The 17,417-nt window shown below is 43.9% G+C and overlaps 1 protein-coding gene across 3 annotated transcripts in view; it reads left to right on the top strand.

Annotated features, from left to right (window-relative positions):
• The window catches only part of DSCAM (DS cell adhesion molecule), a 579,300-nt gene that overhangs the window by 13,001 nt on the left and 548,882 nt on the right, over nucleotides 1-17,417 (top strand). The gene's annotated exons all lie outside the window — the stretch shown is intronic.

Below are 17,417 nucleotides of genomic sequence, written 5' to 3'. Positions count from 1 at the left end.
GCCAGCAGTCCTATTTATAGTAAGTCATTTTTAAATACACTGGCTTTGAGGAGAATCACCTCCATACTAAATGCCTGCTTCCCTAGAGCTCCTCTATAATTTGGAAGAAGAGACGGCAGACTTGATTGATTTAGGAATCAGATTTTCAGCAGAATATTTTAGAACCGAGCACAAGTGATCATCTGCTTTGGGGAGTGATACCCAGAATGCACTGTTTAAAATTTCAGACACAAAGCCGGATGAAAACAAATGGGCATCAGGCTAGGTTGATGAAATACCACTCCAGGCATCTGAACCATGTACTGCATCATTCCAAAATGAAGACTGAGCACATGGTTGTTAATCTAATGATGTCGGCAGTAGAAGCAGCCACAGAATTACCTACACTGCATGTGCTCTTTTCAAGGCTAGTTACTGCACAGGGGAAATGTAATGGGGCGCCAGTGTCCAAATTTAAGTTCTTCTATCCAATTATATATTCTTTACTGCACTATGTCTGGCTGTAGACAGTTGCATGCCTACAGTTTCCATACAGTAAGACTTCTCTTTGATATTCTTTTGAGCATTTCTTTTTAATAAATAAAAAAAGTTACCACAAGCTTGGGAGCCTGGCTATTTGAACTCATTTTGAGAGGAAGCCATCTTCCTAGAGAGTGTAAATTTTATATAAAATAGGAACAATATTATTACTGTGTTGTCTGTTTTATTATAGGTTGATTACAGTCTGCAGACATTGTGGATCCAGAATTGCATATATGTGTGATAAAGTGGTTTGCTGGTTATTTAAGAAAGGAAACTTGTCTGTGAATATGTGCCTGACCTTCTCAATTTGCTAAACAAACAGCCCTTCCCTTTCATTTGGAATGGACAGGCCTGTAGTGAGCATATGAAAGCTTTATTTGCCTTTATACATCTAGTGTTTCATTATCACCTTTGACACTATGAAAAGACTTGATGTGGAAGAAATGTTGTGACAACTACAAAATGTAGAAAGTTTCTTGTTATCAGTATTATCCTGTGTACAATCTTTTTATTGCAATATTTCAAATATATTTTTACCCATTTTTTTTTAAAACCAATTGAATATTTTGAAGTAAAATCTTCAAAACCCTTTTGTTATTTAAGATTAGCCCTTGAGAAAGATGGATCCCTGTTAGAACATTTAAAAATGGGCTATTGCCACATAAGATTGTTTTCTGTGTCATACATTAAATACAAGTTGTGTTACAGTGTGCTTGCACGAAGATTATGTATGTAATGATTTGGTTGATACTGAAAAACAAACATGACACTACTGTCTCAAAAGGTTTGCTGCACAACTCTCATTTGGCCAAATGTACACTAGGGAATTGAAAACAGCATGCTATCAAGTCTCTTTTCTAACAGTCTAATCCTAACAAGTTCTTCTAAATTGAATGGGACTTACTCTCTAGTATGTGGCTGACATCCAGATTAAGTTTCTCCATATTACTAAAGTGTTACTCTAAAGCAGTGGTTCTGAACCTAGAATCCTCCAGATGTGGCTAAACTACAACTCCCTACACCCCCAGCTATAGTTTATTGTGGCCAGGGATGCTGGGAGTTGTAGTTCAGCAACATCTGGAGGACTCTAGGTTAGGGAAACCACTGCTCTCAAGGACTATTTAATTGTAGTGGGACTTCTGTCAAGTAATTTAGTCAGAATTCCAGCCAGTATCTTTAGGATTACAGCTTTAGGCTGCAAAATGATGCCTAAAATGATGCCTACTTTGGTGTAGGTTAAGTCAGTGTGTGCCATTGAGTCAGTGTCGACTCCTGGTGACCACAGAGCCATGTGGTTTTCTTGGTAGAGTACAAGAGTAGTTTACCATTTTCTCCTCCCGCACAGTATGAGATGATGTCTTTTAGCACCTTCATATATCTCTGCTGCCTGATATAAGAGTTCCCAATATTCTGGGAAACACACCAGCAGAGATTCGAACCAACAACTCCTGCTCTCTAGGCAGGTTGATTCCCAGCTGGGCCATTAGGTGGCTTAAGCTCTACCTAATTGGGCGTAAGCCCATGGGTATCCACAGGACTTTTTTGGGCAGGGGGGCAAGGCCAGAAATCCTACCCCACCCCCAGCAATGGTGTAATGAGGTTGGCTAGACCTCCCTCAATTTTTTCATGGAGCCTAAATTTTTCACATTTTATTTTTGGATAGTGGCGGTGGCCACTGTCACAAATACAAAGCAGCAGCTGCTGGAGCTGTTCCCTTGAGCAGCACCTGCTAACCACCACTACTGTCTTCTTCTCCTCCACTACTGCCTGCACCACCTCCTCCCCACCACCTGCAGCTCTTACGGTGCCAGTGGCAAAGGACAAAACAGCCCGGCGATCAGCTTCAAAACAAAACCTGCGTGCAAATAAGAAAAAGATTCCTGGTATCAGGAAAGCCAAGCCTTTGATCAGAAAGAAGAGACCAGAGCGGTGTACTACTGGTATATACTTAAGTTTCTCCTCACAACAATCCTGTGAAGTAGGTTAGACTGAGAGAAAAGTGACTGGCCCAGAATCACCCAGCAAGTATCATGCATCTGACATTCACATGGAGGGCATTCCACATGTTTAGCAACACTCGCACTGAGTAAACATGTGTAGCATTGAGCTGTAAAAGCATCTATGTACTTACAAGCAAATGGAAAACATTTTTGTCCTGTGTGACCTTGAAAAAAGTTTCCGATAGAGTTTCTAGATATTGTCCCACCGCCTATGCTCCCCCTCCCAGCAATAATCATGTTGAAATATAGAATGGTTAATATTAACCATATAATGTACATTTTTATCCATTTAGCATTTTATAAAGAAGTGTGGATGCTGTGCTTAACAATGCAGAATTTAAAATGCTTAAACAAAACCATGCTGATTATACTTACACATTTCCTCTTGGGATCACATTTTATGATTCCTCTCATTTGATTCAGGGTAAGAAAAATTAGTTGCCTAAAACTTCCCAGAGCTAGTAACTTGTATGAATATTTAGGAAACAGACATGTTTTCATTTTTAAAGTGCTTTTAACAATATGGATATTTTGTTGCTGTTCTATCTGCTTATACAGTATATGAAGAAGATATTTGTATATTGGGTAAATTTCCAGTTGATATGCATTTACATTTAAGAGTAGATATTATTTTCCTGTAGAAAACTATAAGGTTCATTGTTAGTTTTTGAAACAATTCTATATGTGCTTACTGAAAAGTGCAGTCTGCTTGGTTCAGTGAGAACTACTCCCAAGAAAAGGGGCATAGGGTTGCTGCCTGTGGTTTTTGTTGCCTGCTTTTGCTTTTTTGTATTTAAATGTAAAGTTATTTTGAGACACCAGTCGGATTATCAGTTGAGATCCTTAGCTAATTTAAATTGACTTTATCCTTGCTAATGGTTTATCCCTGATAATCAGGAAATGTTAAATGTGGGTAGTGCCTAATTATATCCATTTGATAAAAGTATAGTAAGCCACCCCATATATGGGCACTAGACATTTCCACCGTCTCTAATAAGTTCATTGCCGCTTACTCAGCAAGCCCCATTAGAAAGGATGGAACTTTTGCAGCACCAGCTGCTGGTTGATGATACAATTTGGCAGCAATCCTGAAGCAGCAATACCAGCTTAAGTCTTATTTTTGTCAGTGGAACTCAAGCATATACAAATCTGGAAACCGAGTAGTAGCCACTGATTTAAGTATACCTAAGCAACACTATTTTATTTATTTAGGAATATAGGAAGCTGCCTTGTACTGAGTCAGACCTTTGGTCCATCTAGCTAAGGAATGTCTACCCAGCCAGGCAACATCTGCTCCAAGGTTAGAGGCAGAAATCTCTCTCTCTACCCTATCTAGAAGATGCCAGGGAGGAAATCTGGGACTTTCTGCCTGCTTGCATGCAGGTGCTCTTCCCAGAACGGCCCCATCCCCTAAGGGAAATATCTTACAGTGCTCACACATGTAGTCATATGCAACCAGGGCAGACCAAAATTATGATGAATAAATAAAGGGGACAATTCCTGCTCACTGCCACAAGACCAGCTCGCTTCCTGTTTTATTACATTACTAGTGGGCCTGGGTGCAGAGCATCCTCCTCTCGCTGTCTGTTGTCCTCTCACCCTCCTCCTCAGGACATCGGGGCTTCGCCTGCCGCCCCAACCTGCTCCTGGCATGCGCTCCACCCTCCCACCCTTGCACATGTTGCCCGCTCTGGGCCCTTTGGTTGCGGCTGCATCAGGGGCAGAGCTTGCCACATCCCCACGCTTCTCCTCCACAGGAATTAATTATATAGATTGCTTACTATTTTATTACATTTCCATACTCCCAAATTGTAAAATTAGAAGGCAGTTTACAAACCAAAAACAGTTAAGCACCACCACTAAAAGCCTGGCTATATGTTTTTAGGGCCTTCTTGAAAGCCATCAGAGATGTTAAATTCTATATCTTGGCAGGGAACGTGTTCCAAAGCTCATAGGTGGCTACAGAGAAGGCCTGATCAGGAGTCACTGCCAGACAAGTCAGCAGGGTTAAGTGCAGGCAAACCTCCCTCAATGACCTTAGTAAGTGGTGAGGATCATGCAGAAGATGGTGTTCTTTTAGGTAACGACATTTCTAACAAATGTTCAATTTGGGATTCCCCCACCCCTCTGCAACCCAATATCTGTTTGGAATACTGTCCGTTGCCCATATAAATCATTACTATCCCCTCTTCTACTATTTCTGCACTAAAATGTGTTTTGCTGCTTCCAAAAATGTTCTGTTCATTTCCAGTATGCTTCAGATTACTAATGAACCTGCATTGCACTGAGTCGGACCAGTGGTCCACCTAGGCAGTATTATCTACACTAGGGCTGTACAACATCCGGCCTGTGAGCACGTTCTGCCTGGCTCACCGCCTCTCTTGCCTCTTTCCCCCAATACTGCTGCTAGAGCTCAGCCAGGGACTCTGCAGGCCATTCCTGCTGCCACCTCCGAAAAAGAACTCCCCCGTGGCTCCCTTTCCTGCCCACTTGCTTGCCCGGCAGGAGCTTGCGGGCTGATCCTGCTACTGCCACAGCAGAAGTGTTCCCACCACCGCCTGCAAGAGCTCACTCTCTTGATTCCCCATCCTGCCCATCCGTTTGCCCAGCAGGTGGTTGCGTGGCTGGGGAGCAAACAGGCTCATACTGACATGGCAAAAGTGTTGCTGCTGCTGCCACTACCTGCAAGAGCTGCTCTGCAGCTCCTAATCCTTCTCACCCAGCAAGAGCTTGTGTGGCTGTGTAGTGAGGCAATACTGCTGCCCTGGTGGCAAAAGTGCTCCTGCTGCTGCTGCCTGCAAGAGCTCCCTCTTGGCTCCCCATCTGCATGTTAGGAGGGATTTCCTGTTGCAGGGTGTACATTCTCCTCCCTTCTGGGATTGAAAGGAGCAGGTACTTTGGTTTGGGACAATGAACGTCATAGCAGAAGTCCAATAATGAAATTGTAATGAGATTGAAAGCACGGGATAAATGGGCATTCCCATGTGACACAGAACACTTCAGATGAAATATGTGCCTGGGTGATATTGGTTAACTTTCACTTTTAATTACCTATCTAATCAAATGAACATATATATGGCTGAATCTATATGCTGGCTACATGTGCGTATACTATGTATACTCTATAGGAGGAGGGAGGGAGATTGTAGCAACAGGAACATAGGAAGCTGCCATATACTGAGTCAGACCATTGGTCTATCTAGCACAGTATTGCCTTCACAGACTGGCAGCGGCTTCTCCAAGGTTGCAGGCAGGAATCTCTCTCAACCCTATCTTGGAGAAGCCAGGGAGGGAAGTTGAAACTTTCTGCTCTTCTCAGAGCGGCTCCATCCCCTGAGGAGAATAGCTTACAGTGCTGCTCACACATCAAGTCTCCCATTCATATGCAACCAGGGTAGACCCTGCTTAGCTAAGGGGACAAGTCATGCTTGCTACCACAAGACCAGCTCTCGTCTCCTGAGAGCAATGAGAAGACACTGCAAGCAGTATTGGAAAAACATGGCACACTAAGGAGCCCAGAGAGGATTGGGGTTGGTCAAAGCACCAGAGAGTAGAATAGAGGATGTGTGGAGTGACACCAGCTAGAGGGAGACCATGGGGGTCAGACTAAATAAACACATGAGGTACTGTGCCAACTGGCAACGTGTTCCTGAACAAGTCTGGGGAGTGACAGCAAGCTGAGCTCATCTGGATTTCCAGTGGGGTGTACTTAAGAAGGAGACCCAACTAGCTTCAGGTCCCTGGCCCTAGAAGGTCTGGAGATGGGGAGCAGGGTGTAGTAAATTCCCCTCATTAAGGTTGTAAGCATACTCACAACCAGCCTGACCATGGGCCTGAAGGAGCAGGAGACAAAGTCGGTTTAGAATCCTTCTTTATTCAGCCTGTACAAACTACTTCATTCCCAGGATAGACAAAACTGCAACAAACCCCTGGGCAGCTTGCACTTAGGAAAACAGAAAGCTAAGCTACACTGAACCAAACATACCTAATCTTAAAGAGGCAGGACGTACATACTACACAGGGAAGGAGGCAATAAGGAAAGACAGGGCAAACAACATAAAGGAGTGGCAGAATTTTAATCTGAAAAAGGGAGTTGTCGTTGGTGCAGGGGCCAGAGCAAGGCATTTTAAAAGAAATAATAACTGGGTGTCCACTTTCCCCCCACAATATGGTGCGACTCTGTTTTCCTCCAGCTATAGCAGAATTCTTGCAAAGAAAAGTATGAAGATATAGAAAACCTGGTATCTCACTATATCCAGGAATAGAATTTGTTCAGAACAGTGGTGTAGCAAGGTCTGAAAGGCCTTGGGGTTCCATAAGTGAACAGATCCCCATCACCTTTTTGGTGCTATAGGCCACATCAATTTTTAGAGGAGACTCGGTGCTTGCTTTGGCAGCAGCACGTATACTAAAATTGGGTCTACGGGCTTTTTTTTTTTTTTTTTTAACAGTTCCCATCATTGCTCACTAGCTGCCCGCCGGCAGTCAGACCTGAGTGTGTCAGGTGTGGCAGCAGGAAGCACACTGTGGGAGCAGGCAAAGTCCAACCAGCAGGAGTTCAGGAGCCGGAAATCAGTCCAGTAGGGGCAGGCAAGTTGGAGTCAAAACAGGCAAAGGGGCAGAAGCCAGGGAAACCAAGAACAGGAAGCAGGAGCAGAATCAAGGTAGCACGTGTCCACGGTGCAGTTGCTTCAGCAAATGATGGAGGCAAACTGAGGCCTTAAATACAGAGCCAGCACTGCAGCCCCACCCAAGCCTGGAGTGTCTTAAAGGGGCTGCACCCTATTTCTTAAGTGCTGCCTGCGGTGTAGCTGGGTGGCTGCTGGTGGGGATTAGGGTGCTTCAGGTTTTTTCTCCAACTCAAAGGACACAGGCAAGGGTGTATTGGGGGGGGGTCAGCGGGTGCTGGCATTTCCATTGGTGAGGATGAGGGCTCCTCAAAACTTGCCTCATCCTGTGAGTCATCTTGATCAGTCAAGCTCAGGGGTCACAACCACTTCACCTTGAGAACCTATGTGTCCAGCTCAGGGGTCATGACCCCTTCATCCTGGGACTCCTCTGTGTCAGACTTGGGCTTCATGACACCTTCCTCCTTGACATCAGTAAAGAGCCTGCTTGCCATCTACCCACTTGCTCATTTGAGCTGGCAAATCTGACAAGGGCTAATGATATAACTGCCCAGTGAGACACACACACACACACCAGACAGTGATGTCATTAGCCCTTGTTGGCTTTGCCAGCACCAATGAGGGTGAATGGGCATCATCCTCATAGGAACATAGGAAACTGCCATATACTGAGTCAACCATTGATCTATCTAGCTCAGTATTGTCTTCACAGACTGGCAGCAGCTTCCTCAAGGTTGCAGGTAGGAATCTCTCTCAGCCCTATCTTGGAGAAGCCAGGGAGGGAACTTGAAACCTTCTGCTCTTCCCAGAGCGGCTTCATCCCCTGAGGGGAATATCTTACAGTGCTCACACTTCTAGTCTCCCATTCATATGCATATGCAACCAGGGCAGACCCTGCTTAGCTATGGGGACAAGTCATGCTTGCTTCCACAAGACCAGCTCTCCTCCTGTTTCTCCTAAGTTTCATACCTAAGTTTCTCCTCACAACTCTGTGAAGTAAGTTAGACCACCACTTTGCGCCACTCCAAACCAAAGGAGATTCATTGACTCATTGATGTACAAGGTCTCCCTCAAGCCCTGGCCTCATGCATGCCAGCTCTTTACCATTGCTCGGGCGAGAGGAAGGCAGGGGGCAGGCAGGCAGATATGTGGGTTAGGGATATGCAAACAGGTTCAACATCGAATGTCTTCTATGTCAAACAACTTTGGTTTGACAGTTTAGGGTCAAACCGAACCACCTCCTGTTCAGTCCAGGCCCATTTGGGGGTTTCCGAACATTTTTTGTGTTTAAATTTTAAAAAGAAATTAAACTTATCCCCTCTGAGGGGTGGTTCTCTCAGGTGGCCGGGGGGGGGGGTCTGCGGAAACCTCCCCTCCATTCCTTCCAAAACCGGCCCATTCGGCCATTTATCGTCCCCCTGCCAGCACAGTGGCCATTTTGGAAGCCGCCACTACTGCGCAATGGGTCTCTGCGTGGCCTGGCATATATGGAGACAGTCAAACAAGTGGGAGGGAGGAAAATGAAAGATGAGGGAGAAAGAAGAAAAACAAGTCAAGTGAAAGAAGGATTAGGAAGAGTGAGAGAAAGGTGGGAGAGAGAAAGAAAGACAAAAGGAAGGAATACAGATAAGTGGCAGAATGGAGAAAAAGAGAGAGAACTTGCTCATTTGAAAATCCTGGGACAAACCTGGGTAGAAATAGCCGAAGAAAGTGCACTCCATTTTAGAGTTTGCTTAAAGGACCAGTAGCCAGCTCCTCCAGCTGGCTGGAACGCTGTGCAGGAGAGGAGGGGATTGCTGATTAGGGGTGTGCACAGAACCGCACAGCTGCGGTCCGGCACTGTGGAGGGGCTTCCTTTAAGGGCGGGAGGGTTTACTTACCCCTCCCGCCGCTTTGCCCCCTCCAGCGCTCGTATTTACTGTAGAAATTGGGGCGGCAGGATACCTCCCTGCCGCCCCTTGCCCCTCTGCAATGCAAAAGGCTCCGGCAAGCCTTTTGCGCACGCGCACGTCGCATGCGAGCTTCCTGTCTCCCCGACGCCGGAGGCCTGGTCTACCCGGCCTCAGCCCCTGCTGGCAGGCTCCGTCCGCCGGCAGGGGCCGAGGCCGGGTAGACCGGGCCTCTGGTGTCGGGGAGATGTGAAGCTTGCACGCGACATGCGCGTGTGCAAAAGGCTTGCCGGAGCCTTTTGCATTGCAGAGGGGCAAGGGGCGGCAGGGAGGTATCCTGCTGCCCCAATTTCTACAGTAAATACGAGTGCTGGAGGGGGCAAAGCGGCGGGAGGGGTAAGTAAACCCTCCCCGCCCTTAAAGGAACCCCCTCCACCTGGACCGGACCAGCCAGGTCCGAACCAGTCCGGAGGCCTTTACAATGGCATCCGGATCGGTCCGGACCCATCCCTATTGCTGATGGCACTGCCTGGGCACTGCTGCCACACAGGAAGGAAGAGTGGGGGTTCTGGACCTGCCCAAAAGTCTGTTCAAAAAAGCGCCACTGTGCCTGGCTGGTGGGAGTGGGAGCTGCCCAAAAAGCAAGTCCTCAGTCCCCTGAAAAGCTCTGACTCCAGCCCTGGTGGTAGTTTCACCCCTGGGTTGGAAACTTTGCTAAGCAGGGTCTGCCCTGGTTTGTATTTGAATGGGAGACTACATTTATGCACTGTCAGATATTCCCCTTAGGGGATGGGGCTGCTTTATTTTTATTTATTTATTTATTTATTTATTTATTACATTTATATCCCGCTCTTCCTCCAAGGAGCCCAGAGTGGTGTACTACATACTTAAGTTTCTCTTTCACAACAACCCTGTGAAGTAGGCTAGGCTGAGAGAGAAGTGACTGGCCCAGAGTCACCCAGCTAGTCTCATGGCTGAATGGGGATTTGAACTTGGGTCTCCCCGGTCCTAGTCCAGCACTCTAAGCACTACACCACGGTGGCTCCAGGAAGAGCACCTACATGTTTGCATGCCGAAGGTTCCAAGTTTCCTCCCTGGCATCTCCAAGATGGGGCTTCAACCTTGGAGAAGCTGCTCCCAGTCTGTGTGGGCAAAACTGAGCTGGATGGACCAATGGTCTGTCTCAGTACAGTGGTCCCTCGACTTACAAACTACTCGACATAAGTATTTTTCGAGTTACAAACGGCAGTTTTAGATCCGGTTTTAGATGCGGTTTTTTCGACTTACAAATTTTTAGATGGGGTTTCCTCGACTTACGAATTTTACATGCGGTTTCCTTGACTTGCCTGCCTGTTTACTGCCTGTTTATTCTGGAAAAGAAATGTTCCTGTGCAGTTTGCAAGCCTTACTGGGGGTCTGGGTCTTTTTTCTAGGCTCCGGAACGCATTAATCCGTTCCCAATGCATTCCTATGGGAAACCGCTTTTCGACTTACGAACTTTTCGACTTACAAATGTGCATTCGGAATGGATTAATTTCGTAAGTAGAGGGACCACTGTATAAGGCAGCTCCCTATGTCATCTTTGTCCCCTCCTTCCAGGTGGGTCCTGTGTGCTTTTTGCCAGACCTATCCTAGTGTCATTCAGATTAGTCAGTCATTAGCAGAAAAGCCTCTTGGCCCATTACTAGCAATTAAGAATAGCTAACTGGCAAAGTATCCCAAACTCAAAACATTAATATTACCAAAAAAGGTCCTAAATATTCCCATATATCTATTTGTATTCATTGATTCTGCTTGATGTTCCAGTTATACATGAAAGGGTAGCTTTCTACAAAAAGACCTTATTTTGTTGCTCCTTTCCACTTGTTCTCCGAAGTGAATGATATGGCTTTCTTATACAAAGAGTGTGCTTTCTGCTGTAAGTCTTCTGTAATTTTTATTCTGAAAAATTACTGGCTCATAGATGTTTCTTTTTTTTGTTCAACAGTATATACAATTTTTGTAAACCACTCTAACAATATAAAATGTGTTAAGATAGAACTTTATTATTTTACCTATTTATTAAGCAGACAGAAGAATGCACCTGAAAAGTAGGCAACATTAATCACCTCCTCACCATTTTGAGCCTCCCCCTGCCACTTAACAATAGGGGTCCCTGTTCTGGGGTTCCTGTTATCACCCCAGAGGTCATTGGAGCAAACTGCAATGATAAATGCTTTGTGTGTATGTGTGTGTGTAGGAGGACGAAAAAGTAAGCAAATGCACAGTGCAGGGAATAATTGTGCTAAAACATGTGCACATGCTCCTTAAATCTTCTGTAACAGAAAGCAGCTTGTTAATGTTCTTTTAATTATAAAAATAGCGATAGCTAATCAGGCAGCATCATCACTGTTAAGGCACAGTTTGTGGTGCTGATGAGAGACTGTGTTCGGTGATTCTCCAGTGCTACAGAACTCTTTCGTCACCTCAGAAAACCCAACCATTGTGTACAATCATGTGGCACTAATACGCTGCGTACCCCAAGCTCTTCCTTTGCCTTTTCCCTCGCAGCTTTCCCCCTCAAGTCATTATGCTAATTAGCATTTGATCAGATGATTAAATTATAACTCGATCAATCTGATGTGCTAAATGCTCTGAATGCAGTTTTCTATCGCCTGAATGCCCTGTGTTTAAGAGCTCGGTGTTTACAGCTTGATGTGGAATACCCGCCCCTCTTTCTTCATTTCCTCTGGAATTACTTTAAAAAATAAAAAATTAAAGGCAATGTAGCTTCTTTTGGAATGTCTGAAGGCCTTTTCTTTCTTCCATTCTTGTTCTTTTTCAAGCGTGTTGCTAAGAGAGTGCCGCATCCCCTTGTACAGTTGTTTGCCTATCCTACCTTGTCATATTAAAATATTTAGTACTTCCCTGCTCCATTCTTAAGCCTGAATTTTTCTTAAATGACAGGGAAATGTTATATTTATGAATCAGTCCATTTTCTTACTAGCTAGAGATTTCTTGTTGTTTTATGGGTATTTTCTTCATTTGATTTTGGTTAGGATGGCAATTCCACAGTATGCTGCAGCAACACATATTAAAGCTTTAAGAAAGGATTCTGAGAGAACTGTTTTCAATATCACATTACATGCAGCAGTCCAGTCCAGTGGCTCATCCCTTCTGGATTACAGATAGAGCAGGCTTCTAAAACAGAAACTACAAGAAGTGGGCAGACGTGGATTGCCAGAGTGTCAGGAGAGCCAGACTGCTTCAGTCCACAACTTCATTCTCACCCTGACTAAATACATTTTAGAAGAGACAGACAGACACATTTCAATGCAGTCCTGTTCCTTGTAAGCCAGGACAGCAAAAGGTAGATTATCTGCTCTTCCAATTAAATAAAGTGTATGTATATTTATCATTCAGTGAACTTAATGACAGACAGTAAAATTGTCCTTTTAAACAGCTTTCCATAAAGTGTGCAGGTACTGTATTACCAAATTTGGCATTTAAACAGATCACTATTTGATAGTGAGCTTTTTTCCTTTTTAGGGCTGCAGTGCTAAGCATGCATGCTAGGAAGTAATTATTGCTCAACCTGATCGGCCTTCTCAGCTAAGGTTGCAAAAGTGGAGTTAAATGTGCATCAATTTGCTTCCTTAATTTTACATTACAAATTCTGTAGCTGACAATCAGTGAAGGTCAATTACCCAGAATGACCTATGTTGGTAGTTGCTAAAAGACAGCCGGATTCCTTTTGGAGGAAAAACAAGAGTTTGTGCCCTAGAGGCAAATAAGCAGGGATGTTCTGCTTTATAAACCTGTTCCACTGTAAGGGAGAGAGGGGGAAAAGAGCCATAGGGTTGTTCACTGCTGTGGCTGTCACTGATGTTGTGCCATTCCATAACACATGGATGAAGTGCAATGACATAATAACCTATAGAATTAGGTCACAAGACAATGATATACCTGGAATTCACTTTTGGTACATAATAGTGTGTGTATGCATGTTTATGTTAAAAAGTCTACAGACTGCTTTTTCTGCATGCTGATTTTGTAATGTAATTGCTGGAAAACAGTCATACTTTACAGTGGTCATTAACAACTTATCATTATCTGGACAGTTGTGAGCTTCCCAAGGTGTTAGTGAGCCATTAAGGATTATGGTGTTTGTGCTGTAGCTTGTACTTTAAAAATGATGTTTTGCTTCCTATTCTACATTTAAAACAAAAATATATAGTAAGCCTATTGAGCCTCTGAAGGGAGAAAGCAAATGGCAGATTGAACAGAGATGCCAAGGTTGGTATAAAGGGATTTCTCTCCCCTGTATCCCAGCTGCAGCGAGGTAAAATAGGGCAATGGAGATACTCTCCTCCTCTCCCTTATTTAATAGCGCTTAAGGTAAACAAAGCTTGTTGTTAAGCATTTCCAGGTTTGTCTCATTTGTTCTGTGCTTGAAGAAATATCTATGAAAACATTACCAAGTTACATAGTTTAAAAAATGGAGGGGGATGGATAAGGCTGGATAAGGTTTGTATAGTTTTCGTGTTTCTGAACAGCATTTGTATACTTTTAGAGTAAGCAAATTGGGACATATACAGTGCCTACCTATCTAGGTATTTAAGAGAACGTCTTCTTCATTATGAGCCCCATCACCCATTGGTGATGAAAATGATACACTGGAAATTGCTCTCTTGGGAAAGTGCCTTTTCTGTATAGATTTCCATACTATTTTAACCAAAAACAGGCTAGTAGGGAAAAGGTTATTTAGGTAGACAGCTACAGTGGAATATTATTACCACCTTTGAAGTTCTTTGTGAAAGGAAGAAGACCTACAAATTTCTTTTAAAGAAGAAAACAGGAACAGGTTCTCATTTCCATTTAGAGTTCTGGGATGGATTTTTCGATAAAGCAAACAATGAGCCCTGGGAATCTGATTATCCAAAATGCCCTGAGAAAGATGATGTATTGGAAAACCAGAGTTGTATAACAGACAAAAAGAGGACTTAAGAACAACCTTGTACTTCCAAAGTCTCTGGGGCTGGCCTATATGTGAATGATGTAGGCCCCACATAGTGAATCATTTTTCTCTGTCATGGTATCCTGACTATGATGAAAGCAGCTCTCATTTGGAATTGTGATGCAAGCAAGTTCATGAGAGATGGCAATAACAACCAGGGTCAAGGAATCCTTTTCCAGGATGGAGGCATATGTGCTGGAAAAAAAGCTCATGTGCAATATTTGATCTCAAAAGGATACTGCTTGAGCATGTTCATTCAAATGTGCATAAGACATACAGATGGCAACATAAGAACATAAGAACAGCCCTGCTGGATCAGGCCCAAGGCCCATCTAGTCCAGCATCCTGTTTCGCACAGTGGCCCACCAGATGCCGCTGGAAGCCACAGGCAGGAGTTGAGGATGTGCCCTCTTTCCTGCCATTACTCCCCTGCAACTGGTACTCAGAGGCATCCTGCCTTTGAGGCTGGAGGTGGCCTACAGCCCTCCGACTAGTAGCCATTGATAGACCTCTCCTCCATGAAGTCATCCAAACCCCTCTTAAAGCCATCCAGGTTGTTGGCTGTCACCACATCCTGTGGCAGAGAGTTCCACAAGTGGATCATAAAATTAGTTATTGCAAATAACTGGAGGAAGTGTGTTTGTGTGTATGTATACACACACACACACACACACATATATAAAATTTATTCGATTTATATATATGTGTGTGTGTGTGTGTGTGTGTGTGTGTGTGTATCAACACACACATACATCTCTGTCACACCTGTCAGTTCTAGGGACTAGATTCCTAATATGTGGAGGATAGACCAACTTACAAAATTGAGATAGCAGAATGATAGATTGGAGGCAACTAAAACCAGATTTGCAGAGGTTTTTAAGGTAATGTCTACTACACAATTATTTGGCAGGTCATGCCTCCAGATTCCTTGGAGATGCTTGTCACTTTAGTCCTAAGTCATTTATGTGGCTTACTAAGTCATTCATCAAAACTTGAAGCCTTGTTAAGACATGTAACTGTTTTATCTGTGAAACTTGGACGGTATACACTTGCTATATACTGGGATTCGTGCATTACAATAGATGTATCTCTGTCCAGGCTACCAACCCCACATCCATCTGGTTAATGCACCACACTTTCATTTCCTCTTTTTAGAATGACATCTCCAACTACAACAACTGTTGTGGAGAAAGGGAGATTTATTTATTTATTTATTTTAAGTAGGGAAGCTTAAAAAGTATGTTGGAAAGTCTGTGACAGATGGTAGTTCTGAAACCACATACTTACAGTTGGAAGTTCTTCTGTATGTACACCTCAAGTATTGAGGTACCAACTGACAGAAAATTTATCTTGCTCAGTTTTTCACTTCTGCCTTTTTTGAGGAAAAATAATATATTTTTCCAAAATGCTTTCATTTCCCTCCCCTCCAATAACCGTTTAATATACTTCTTAGAATAGGAATATACTGTCTACAACTACAAGGAATAAGGTTTAAAGCCACAATCCCTTTCTGTCTTGCGCTCCATCCTGTAACTGTTAAAGGAATTTTTGAATACCTATCTATCAACCTATCAAATGTGTTTATAAGACACTAGGTCTGAATTCTGGATTCTGTTCTAGTTGCAGGGCTCTCTGTACATAAATGCCATGGCAAAAGTATGGCTTTTTGTGGCGAATGCTAAGGCTACAATGTTGAAGACATTTACAGATCTATAGTGCACTAGATCTACTGATTGTAGTTTTGAAAGGAGTTCTGGATTACAGCCCAAATTATTTTGTGTCTTCTTTTCTGAAATCGCAACAAACAGCTGGTAGTTCTGGCAGATTCATGCAAGTTGATGTTTTGTTTGCTATTCTCAGGTTTGTCTTTGGGGAAAATTATCATCATCTACATAACACTTTTAATGTGCAAAAACCCTTTGCAGTTTTCATTGTCCCCACAAGAAGTTCAATCTAGTGTGGTGGTCAATTTCATTTTTGGAGGCATATGCTTTTTGTTTATATTAGAATAGGCAAATGCATGTCCATCAGATTCAGATTAAAAAGCCATATTTCTGATTATAAGGGGCAGTTTCCTGTGTTATGTGCCATTTTAACCATTATAATGAAGCTAAAGTCTCAGAGCTGATGTAGTGTTATTGCAGTACTCCAGAACATGGCGTGTTCATGTGCCAAGGCAGAGATGTCTACTAGCACAATGTGTTTGTGTTTGTTCCTGAAATTCCTCCAAAACGTTAAGAGCAGTGTATAAGAGGTTGGTTGGTTTTGTTCCTGCAACCCTGTGAGGTAAGTTTGAGAGATAGTCTATCTTCTGATTTCACTGATGAAAATAAGGACATGCCTTCAGAGGGGGTATGGCCACGTAACCTGGCAAATGGCATACAGTTCTGTCTACAAGCATGCTGCAGATGGAAAGTTGATAATCCAGTGCACACAGCGCACGTTATTCCAGATTACCAAGGTAGATGAACCAAGCCCATACCTGCCGACATTTTCAGATGAAAACAGAGATGCACATCTAACACCCAATTCTCATGCCAAGCAAGACTTCCCAAGCCCTCAACCCACTATTACACACTGTAGCAACTAGCAGATTCCACCTGCATTACACAGTGCATTAGTATTGTGCACCTATTTACGCCCCTGGTAAAAAAGGACAGTTGGGGCCTGTGAGATAGTGACTTGCCCATGGTTACTCCGTGAGCTTCATAACTGAGCTGGGATTTGGACCCTGGTGCCCCTAATCCATTTCCAGCACTTTCTTCTTCACACCATACTGGCTTTCTGCTCTGTTATAGCATAGCTCCTATTTTGTAGTATGCAACTTAAATTGATCCTGATGGATTTTGGTCTATAGTTTGCAGCTTGCAAAGGAACTTACTATCCCCACGTGGCCTCTGAAAATCCTCAATCAAGAAGTGTCTCCACTGTCAATGATAAAAGAGGCTTGGTGGTGGATAAATGATAACTGATATTAGCAGTGATGTCATTGCAAATTCAGAAGTGCAGGCGCTCTCCATGACGGCCCTCATGGCCATGCCCACCCCAACAGCCAGAGAAGCTGAGAAGTACCGGTGCTCTGTCCCTGCGCGTCCCCACTCCACTACACCCCTGGATATTAGTAACATGCAATGGTGGACTGGGGGGGGGGGAGAGGAGACTCAGAAGGGACAACCATGCATTTCTTGGGAGAGAGCAAACTTTCTCCCACATTAGATTTCTGAATCCAGGTTCACTCTCATAAGAACAGCCCTGCTGGATCAGACACGAGGCCCATTTAGTCCAGCATCCTATTTCACACAGTGGCCCACCAGATGGCTCTGGGGAGCCCACAGGTAAGAGGTATGTGCATGCCCTCTCTCCTGCTGTTGCTCCCCTGCCA

This window comes from Hemicordylus capensis, chromosome 3, assembly GCF_027244095.1.
Source record: "Hemicordylus capensis ecotype Gifberg chromosome 3, rHemCap1.1.pri, whole genome shotgun sequence".
Lineage (NCBI taxonomy): Eukaryota > Metazoa > Chordata > Lepidosauria > Squamata > Cordylidae > Hemicordylus > Hemicordylus capensis.
This window is presented reverse-complemented; position numbering and strand designations above follow the sequence as displayed.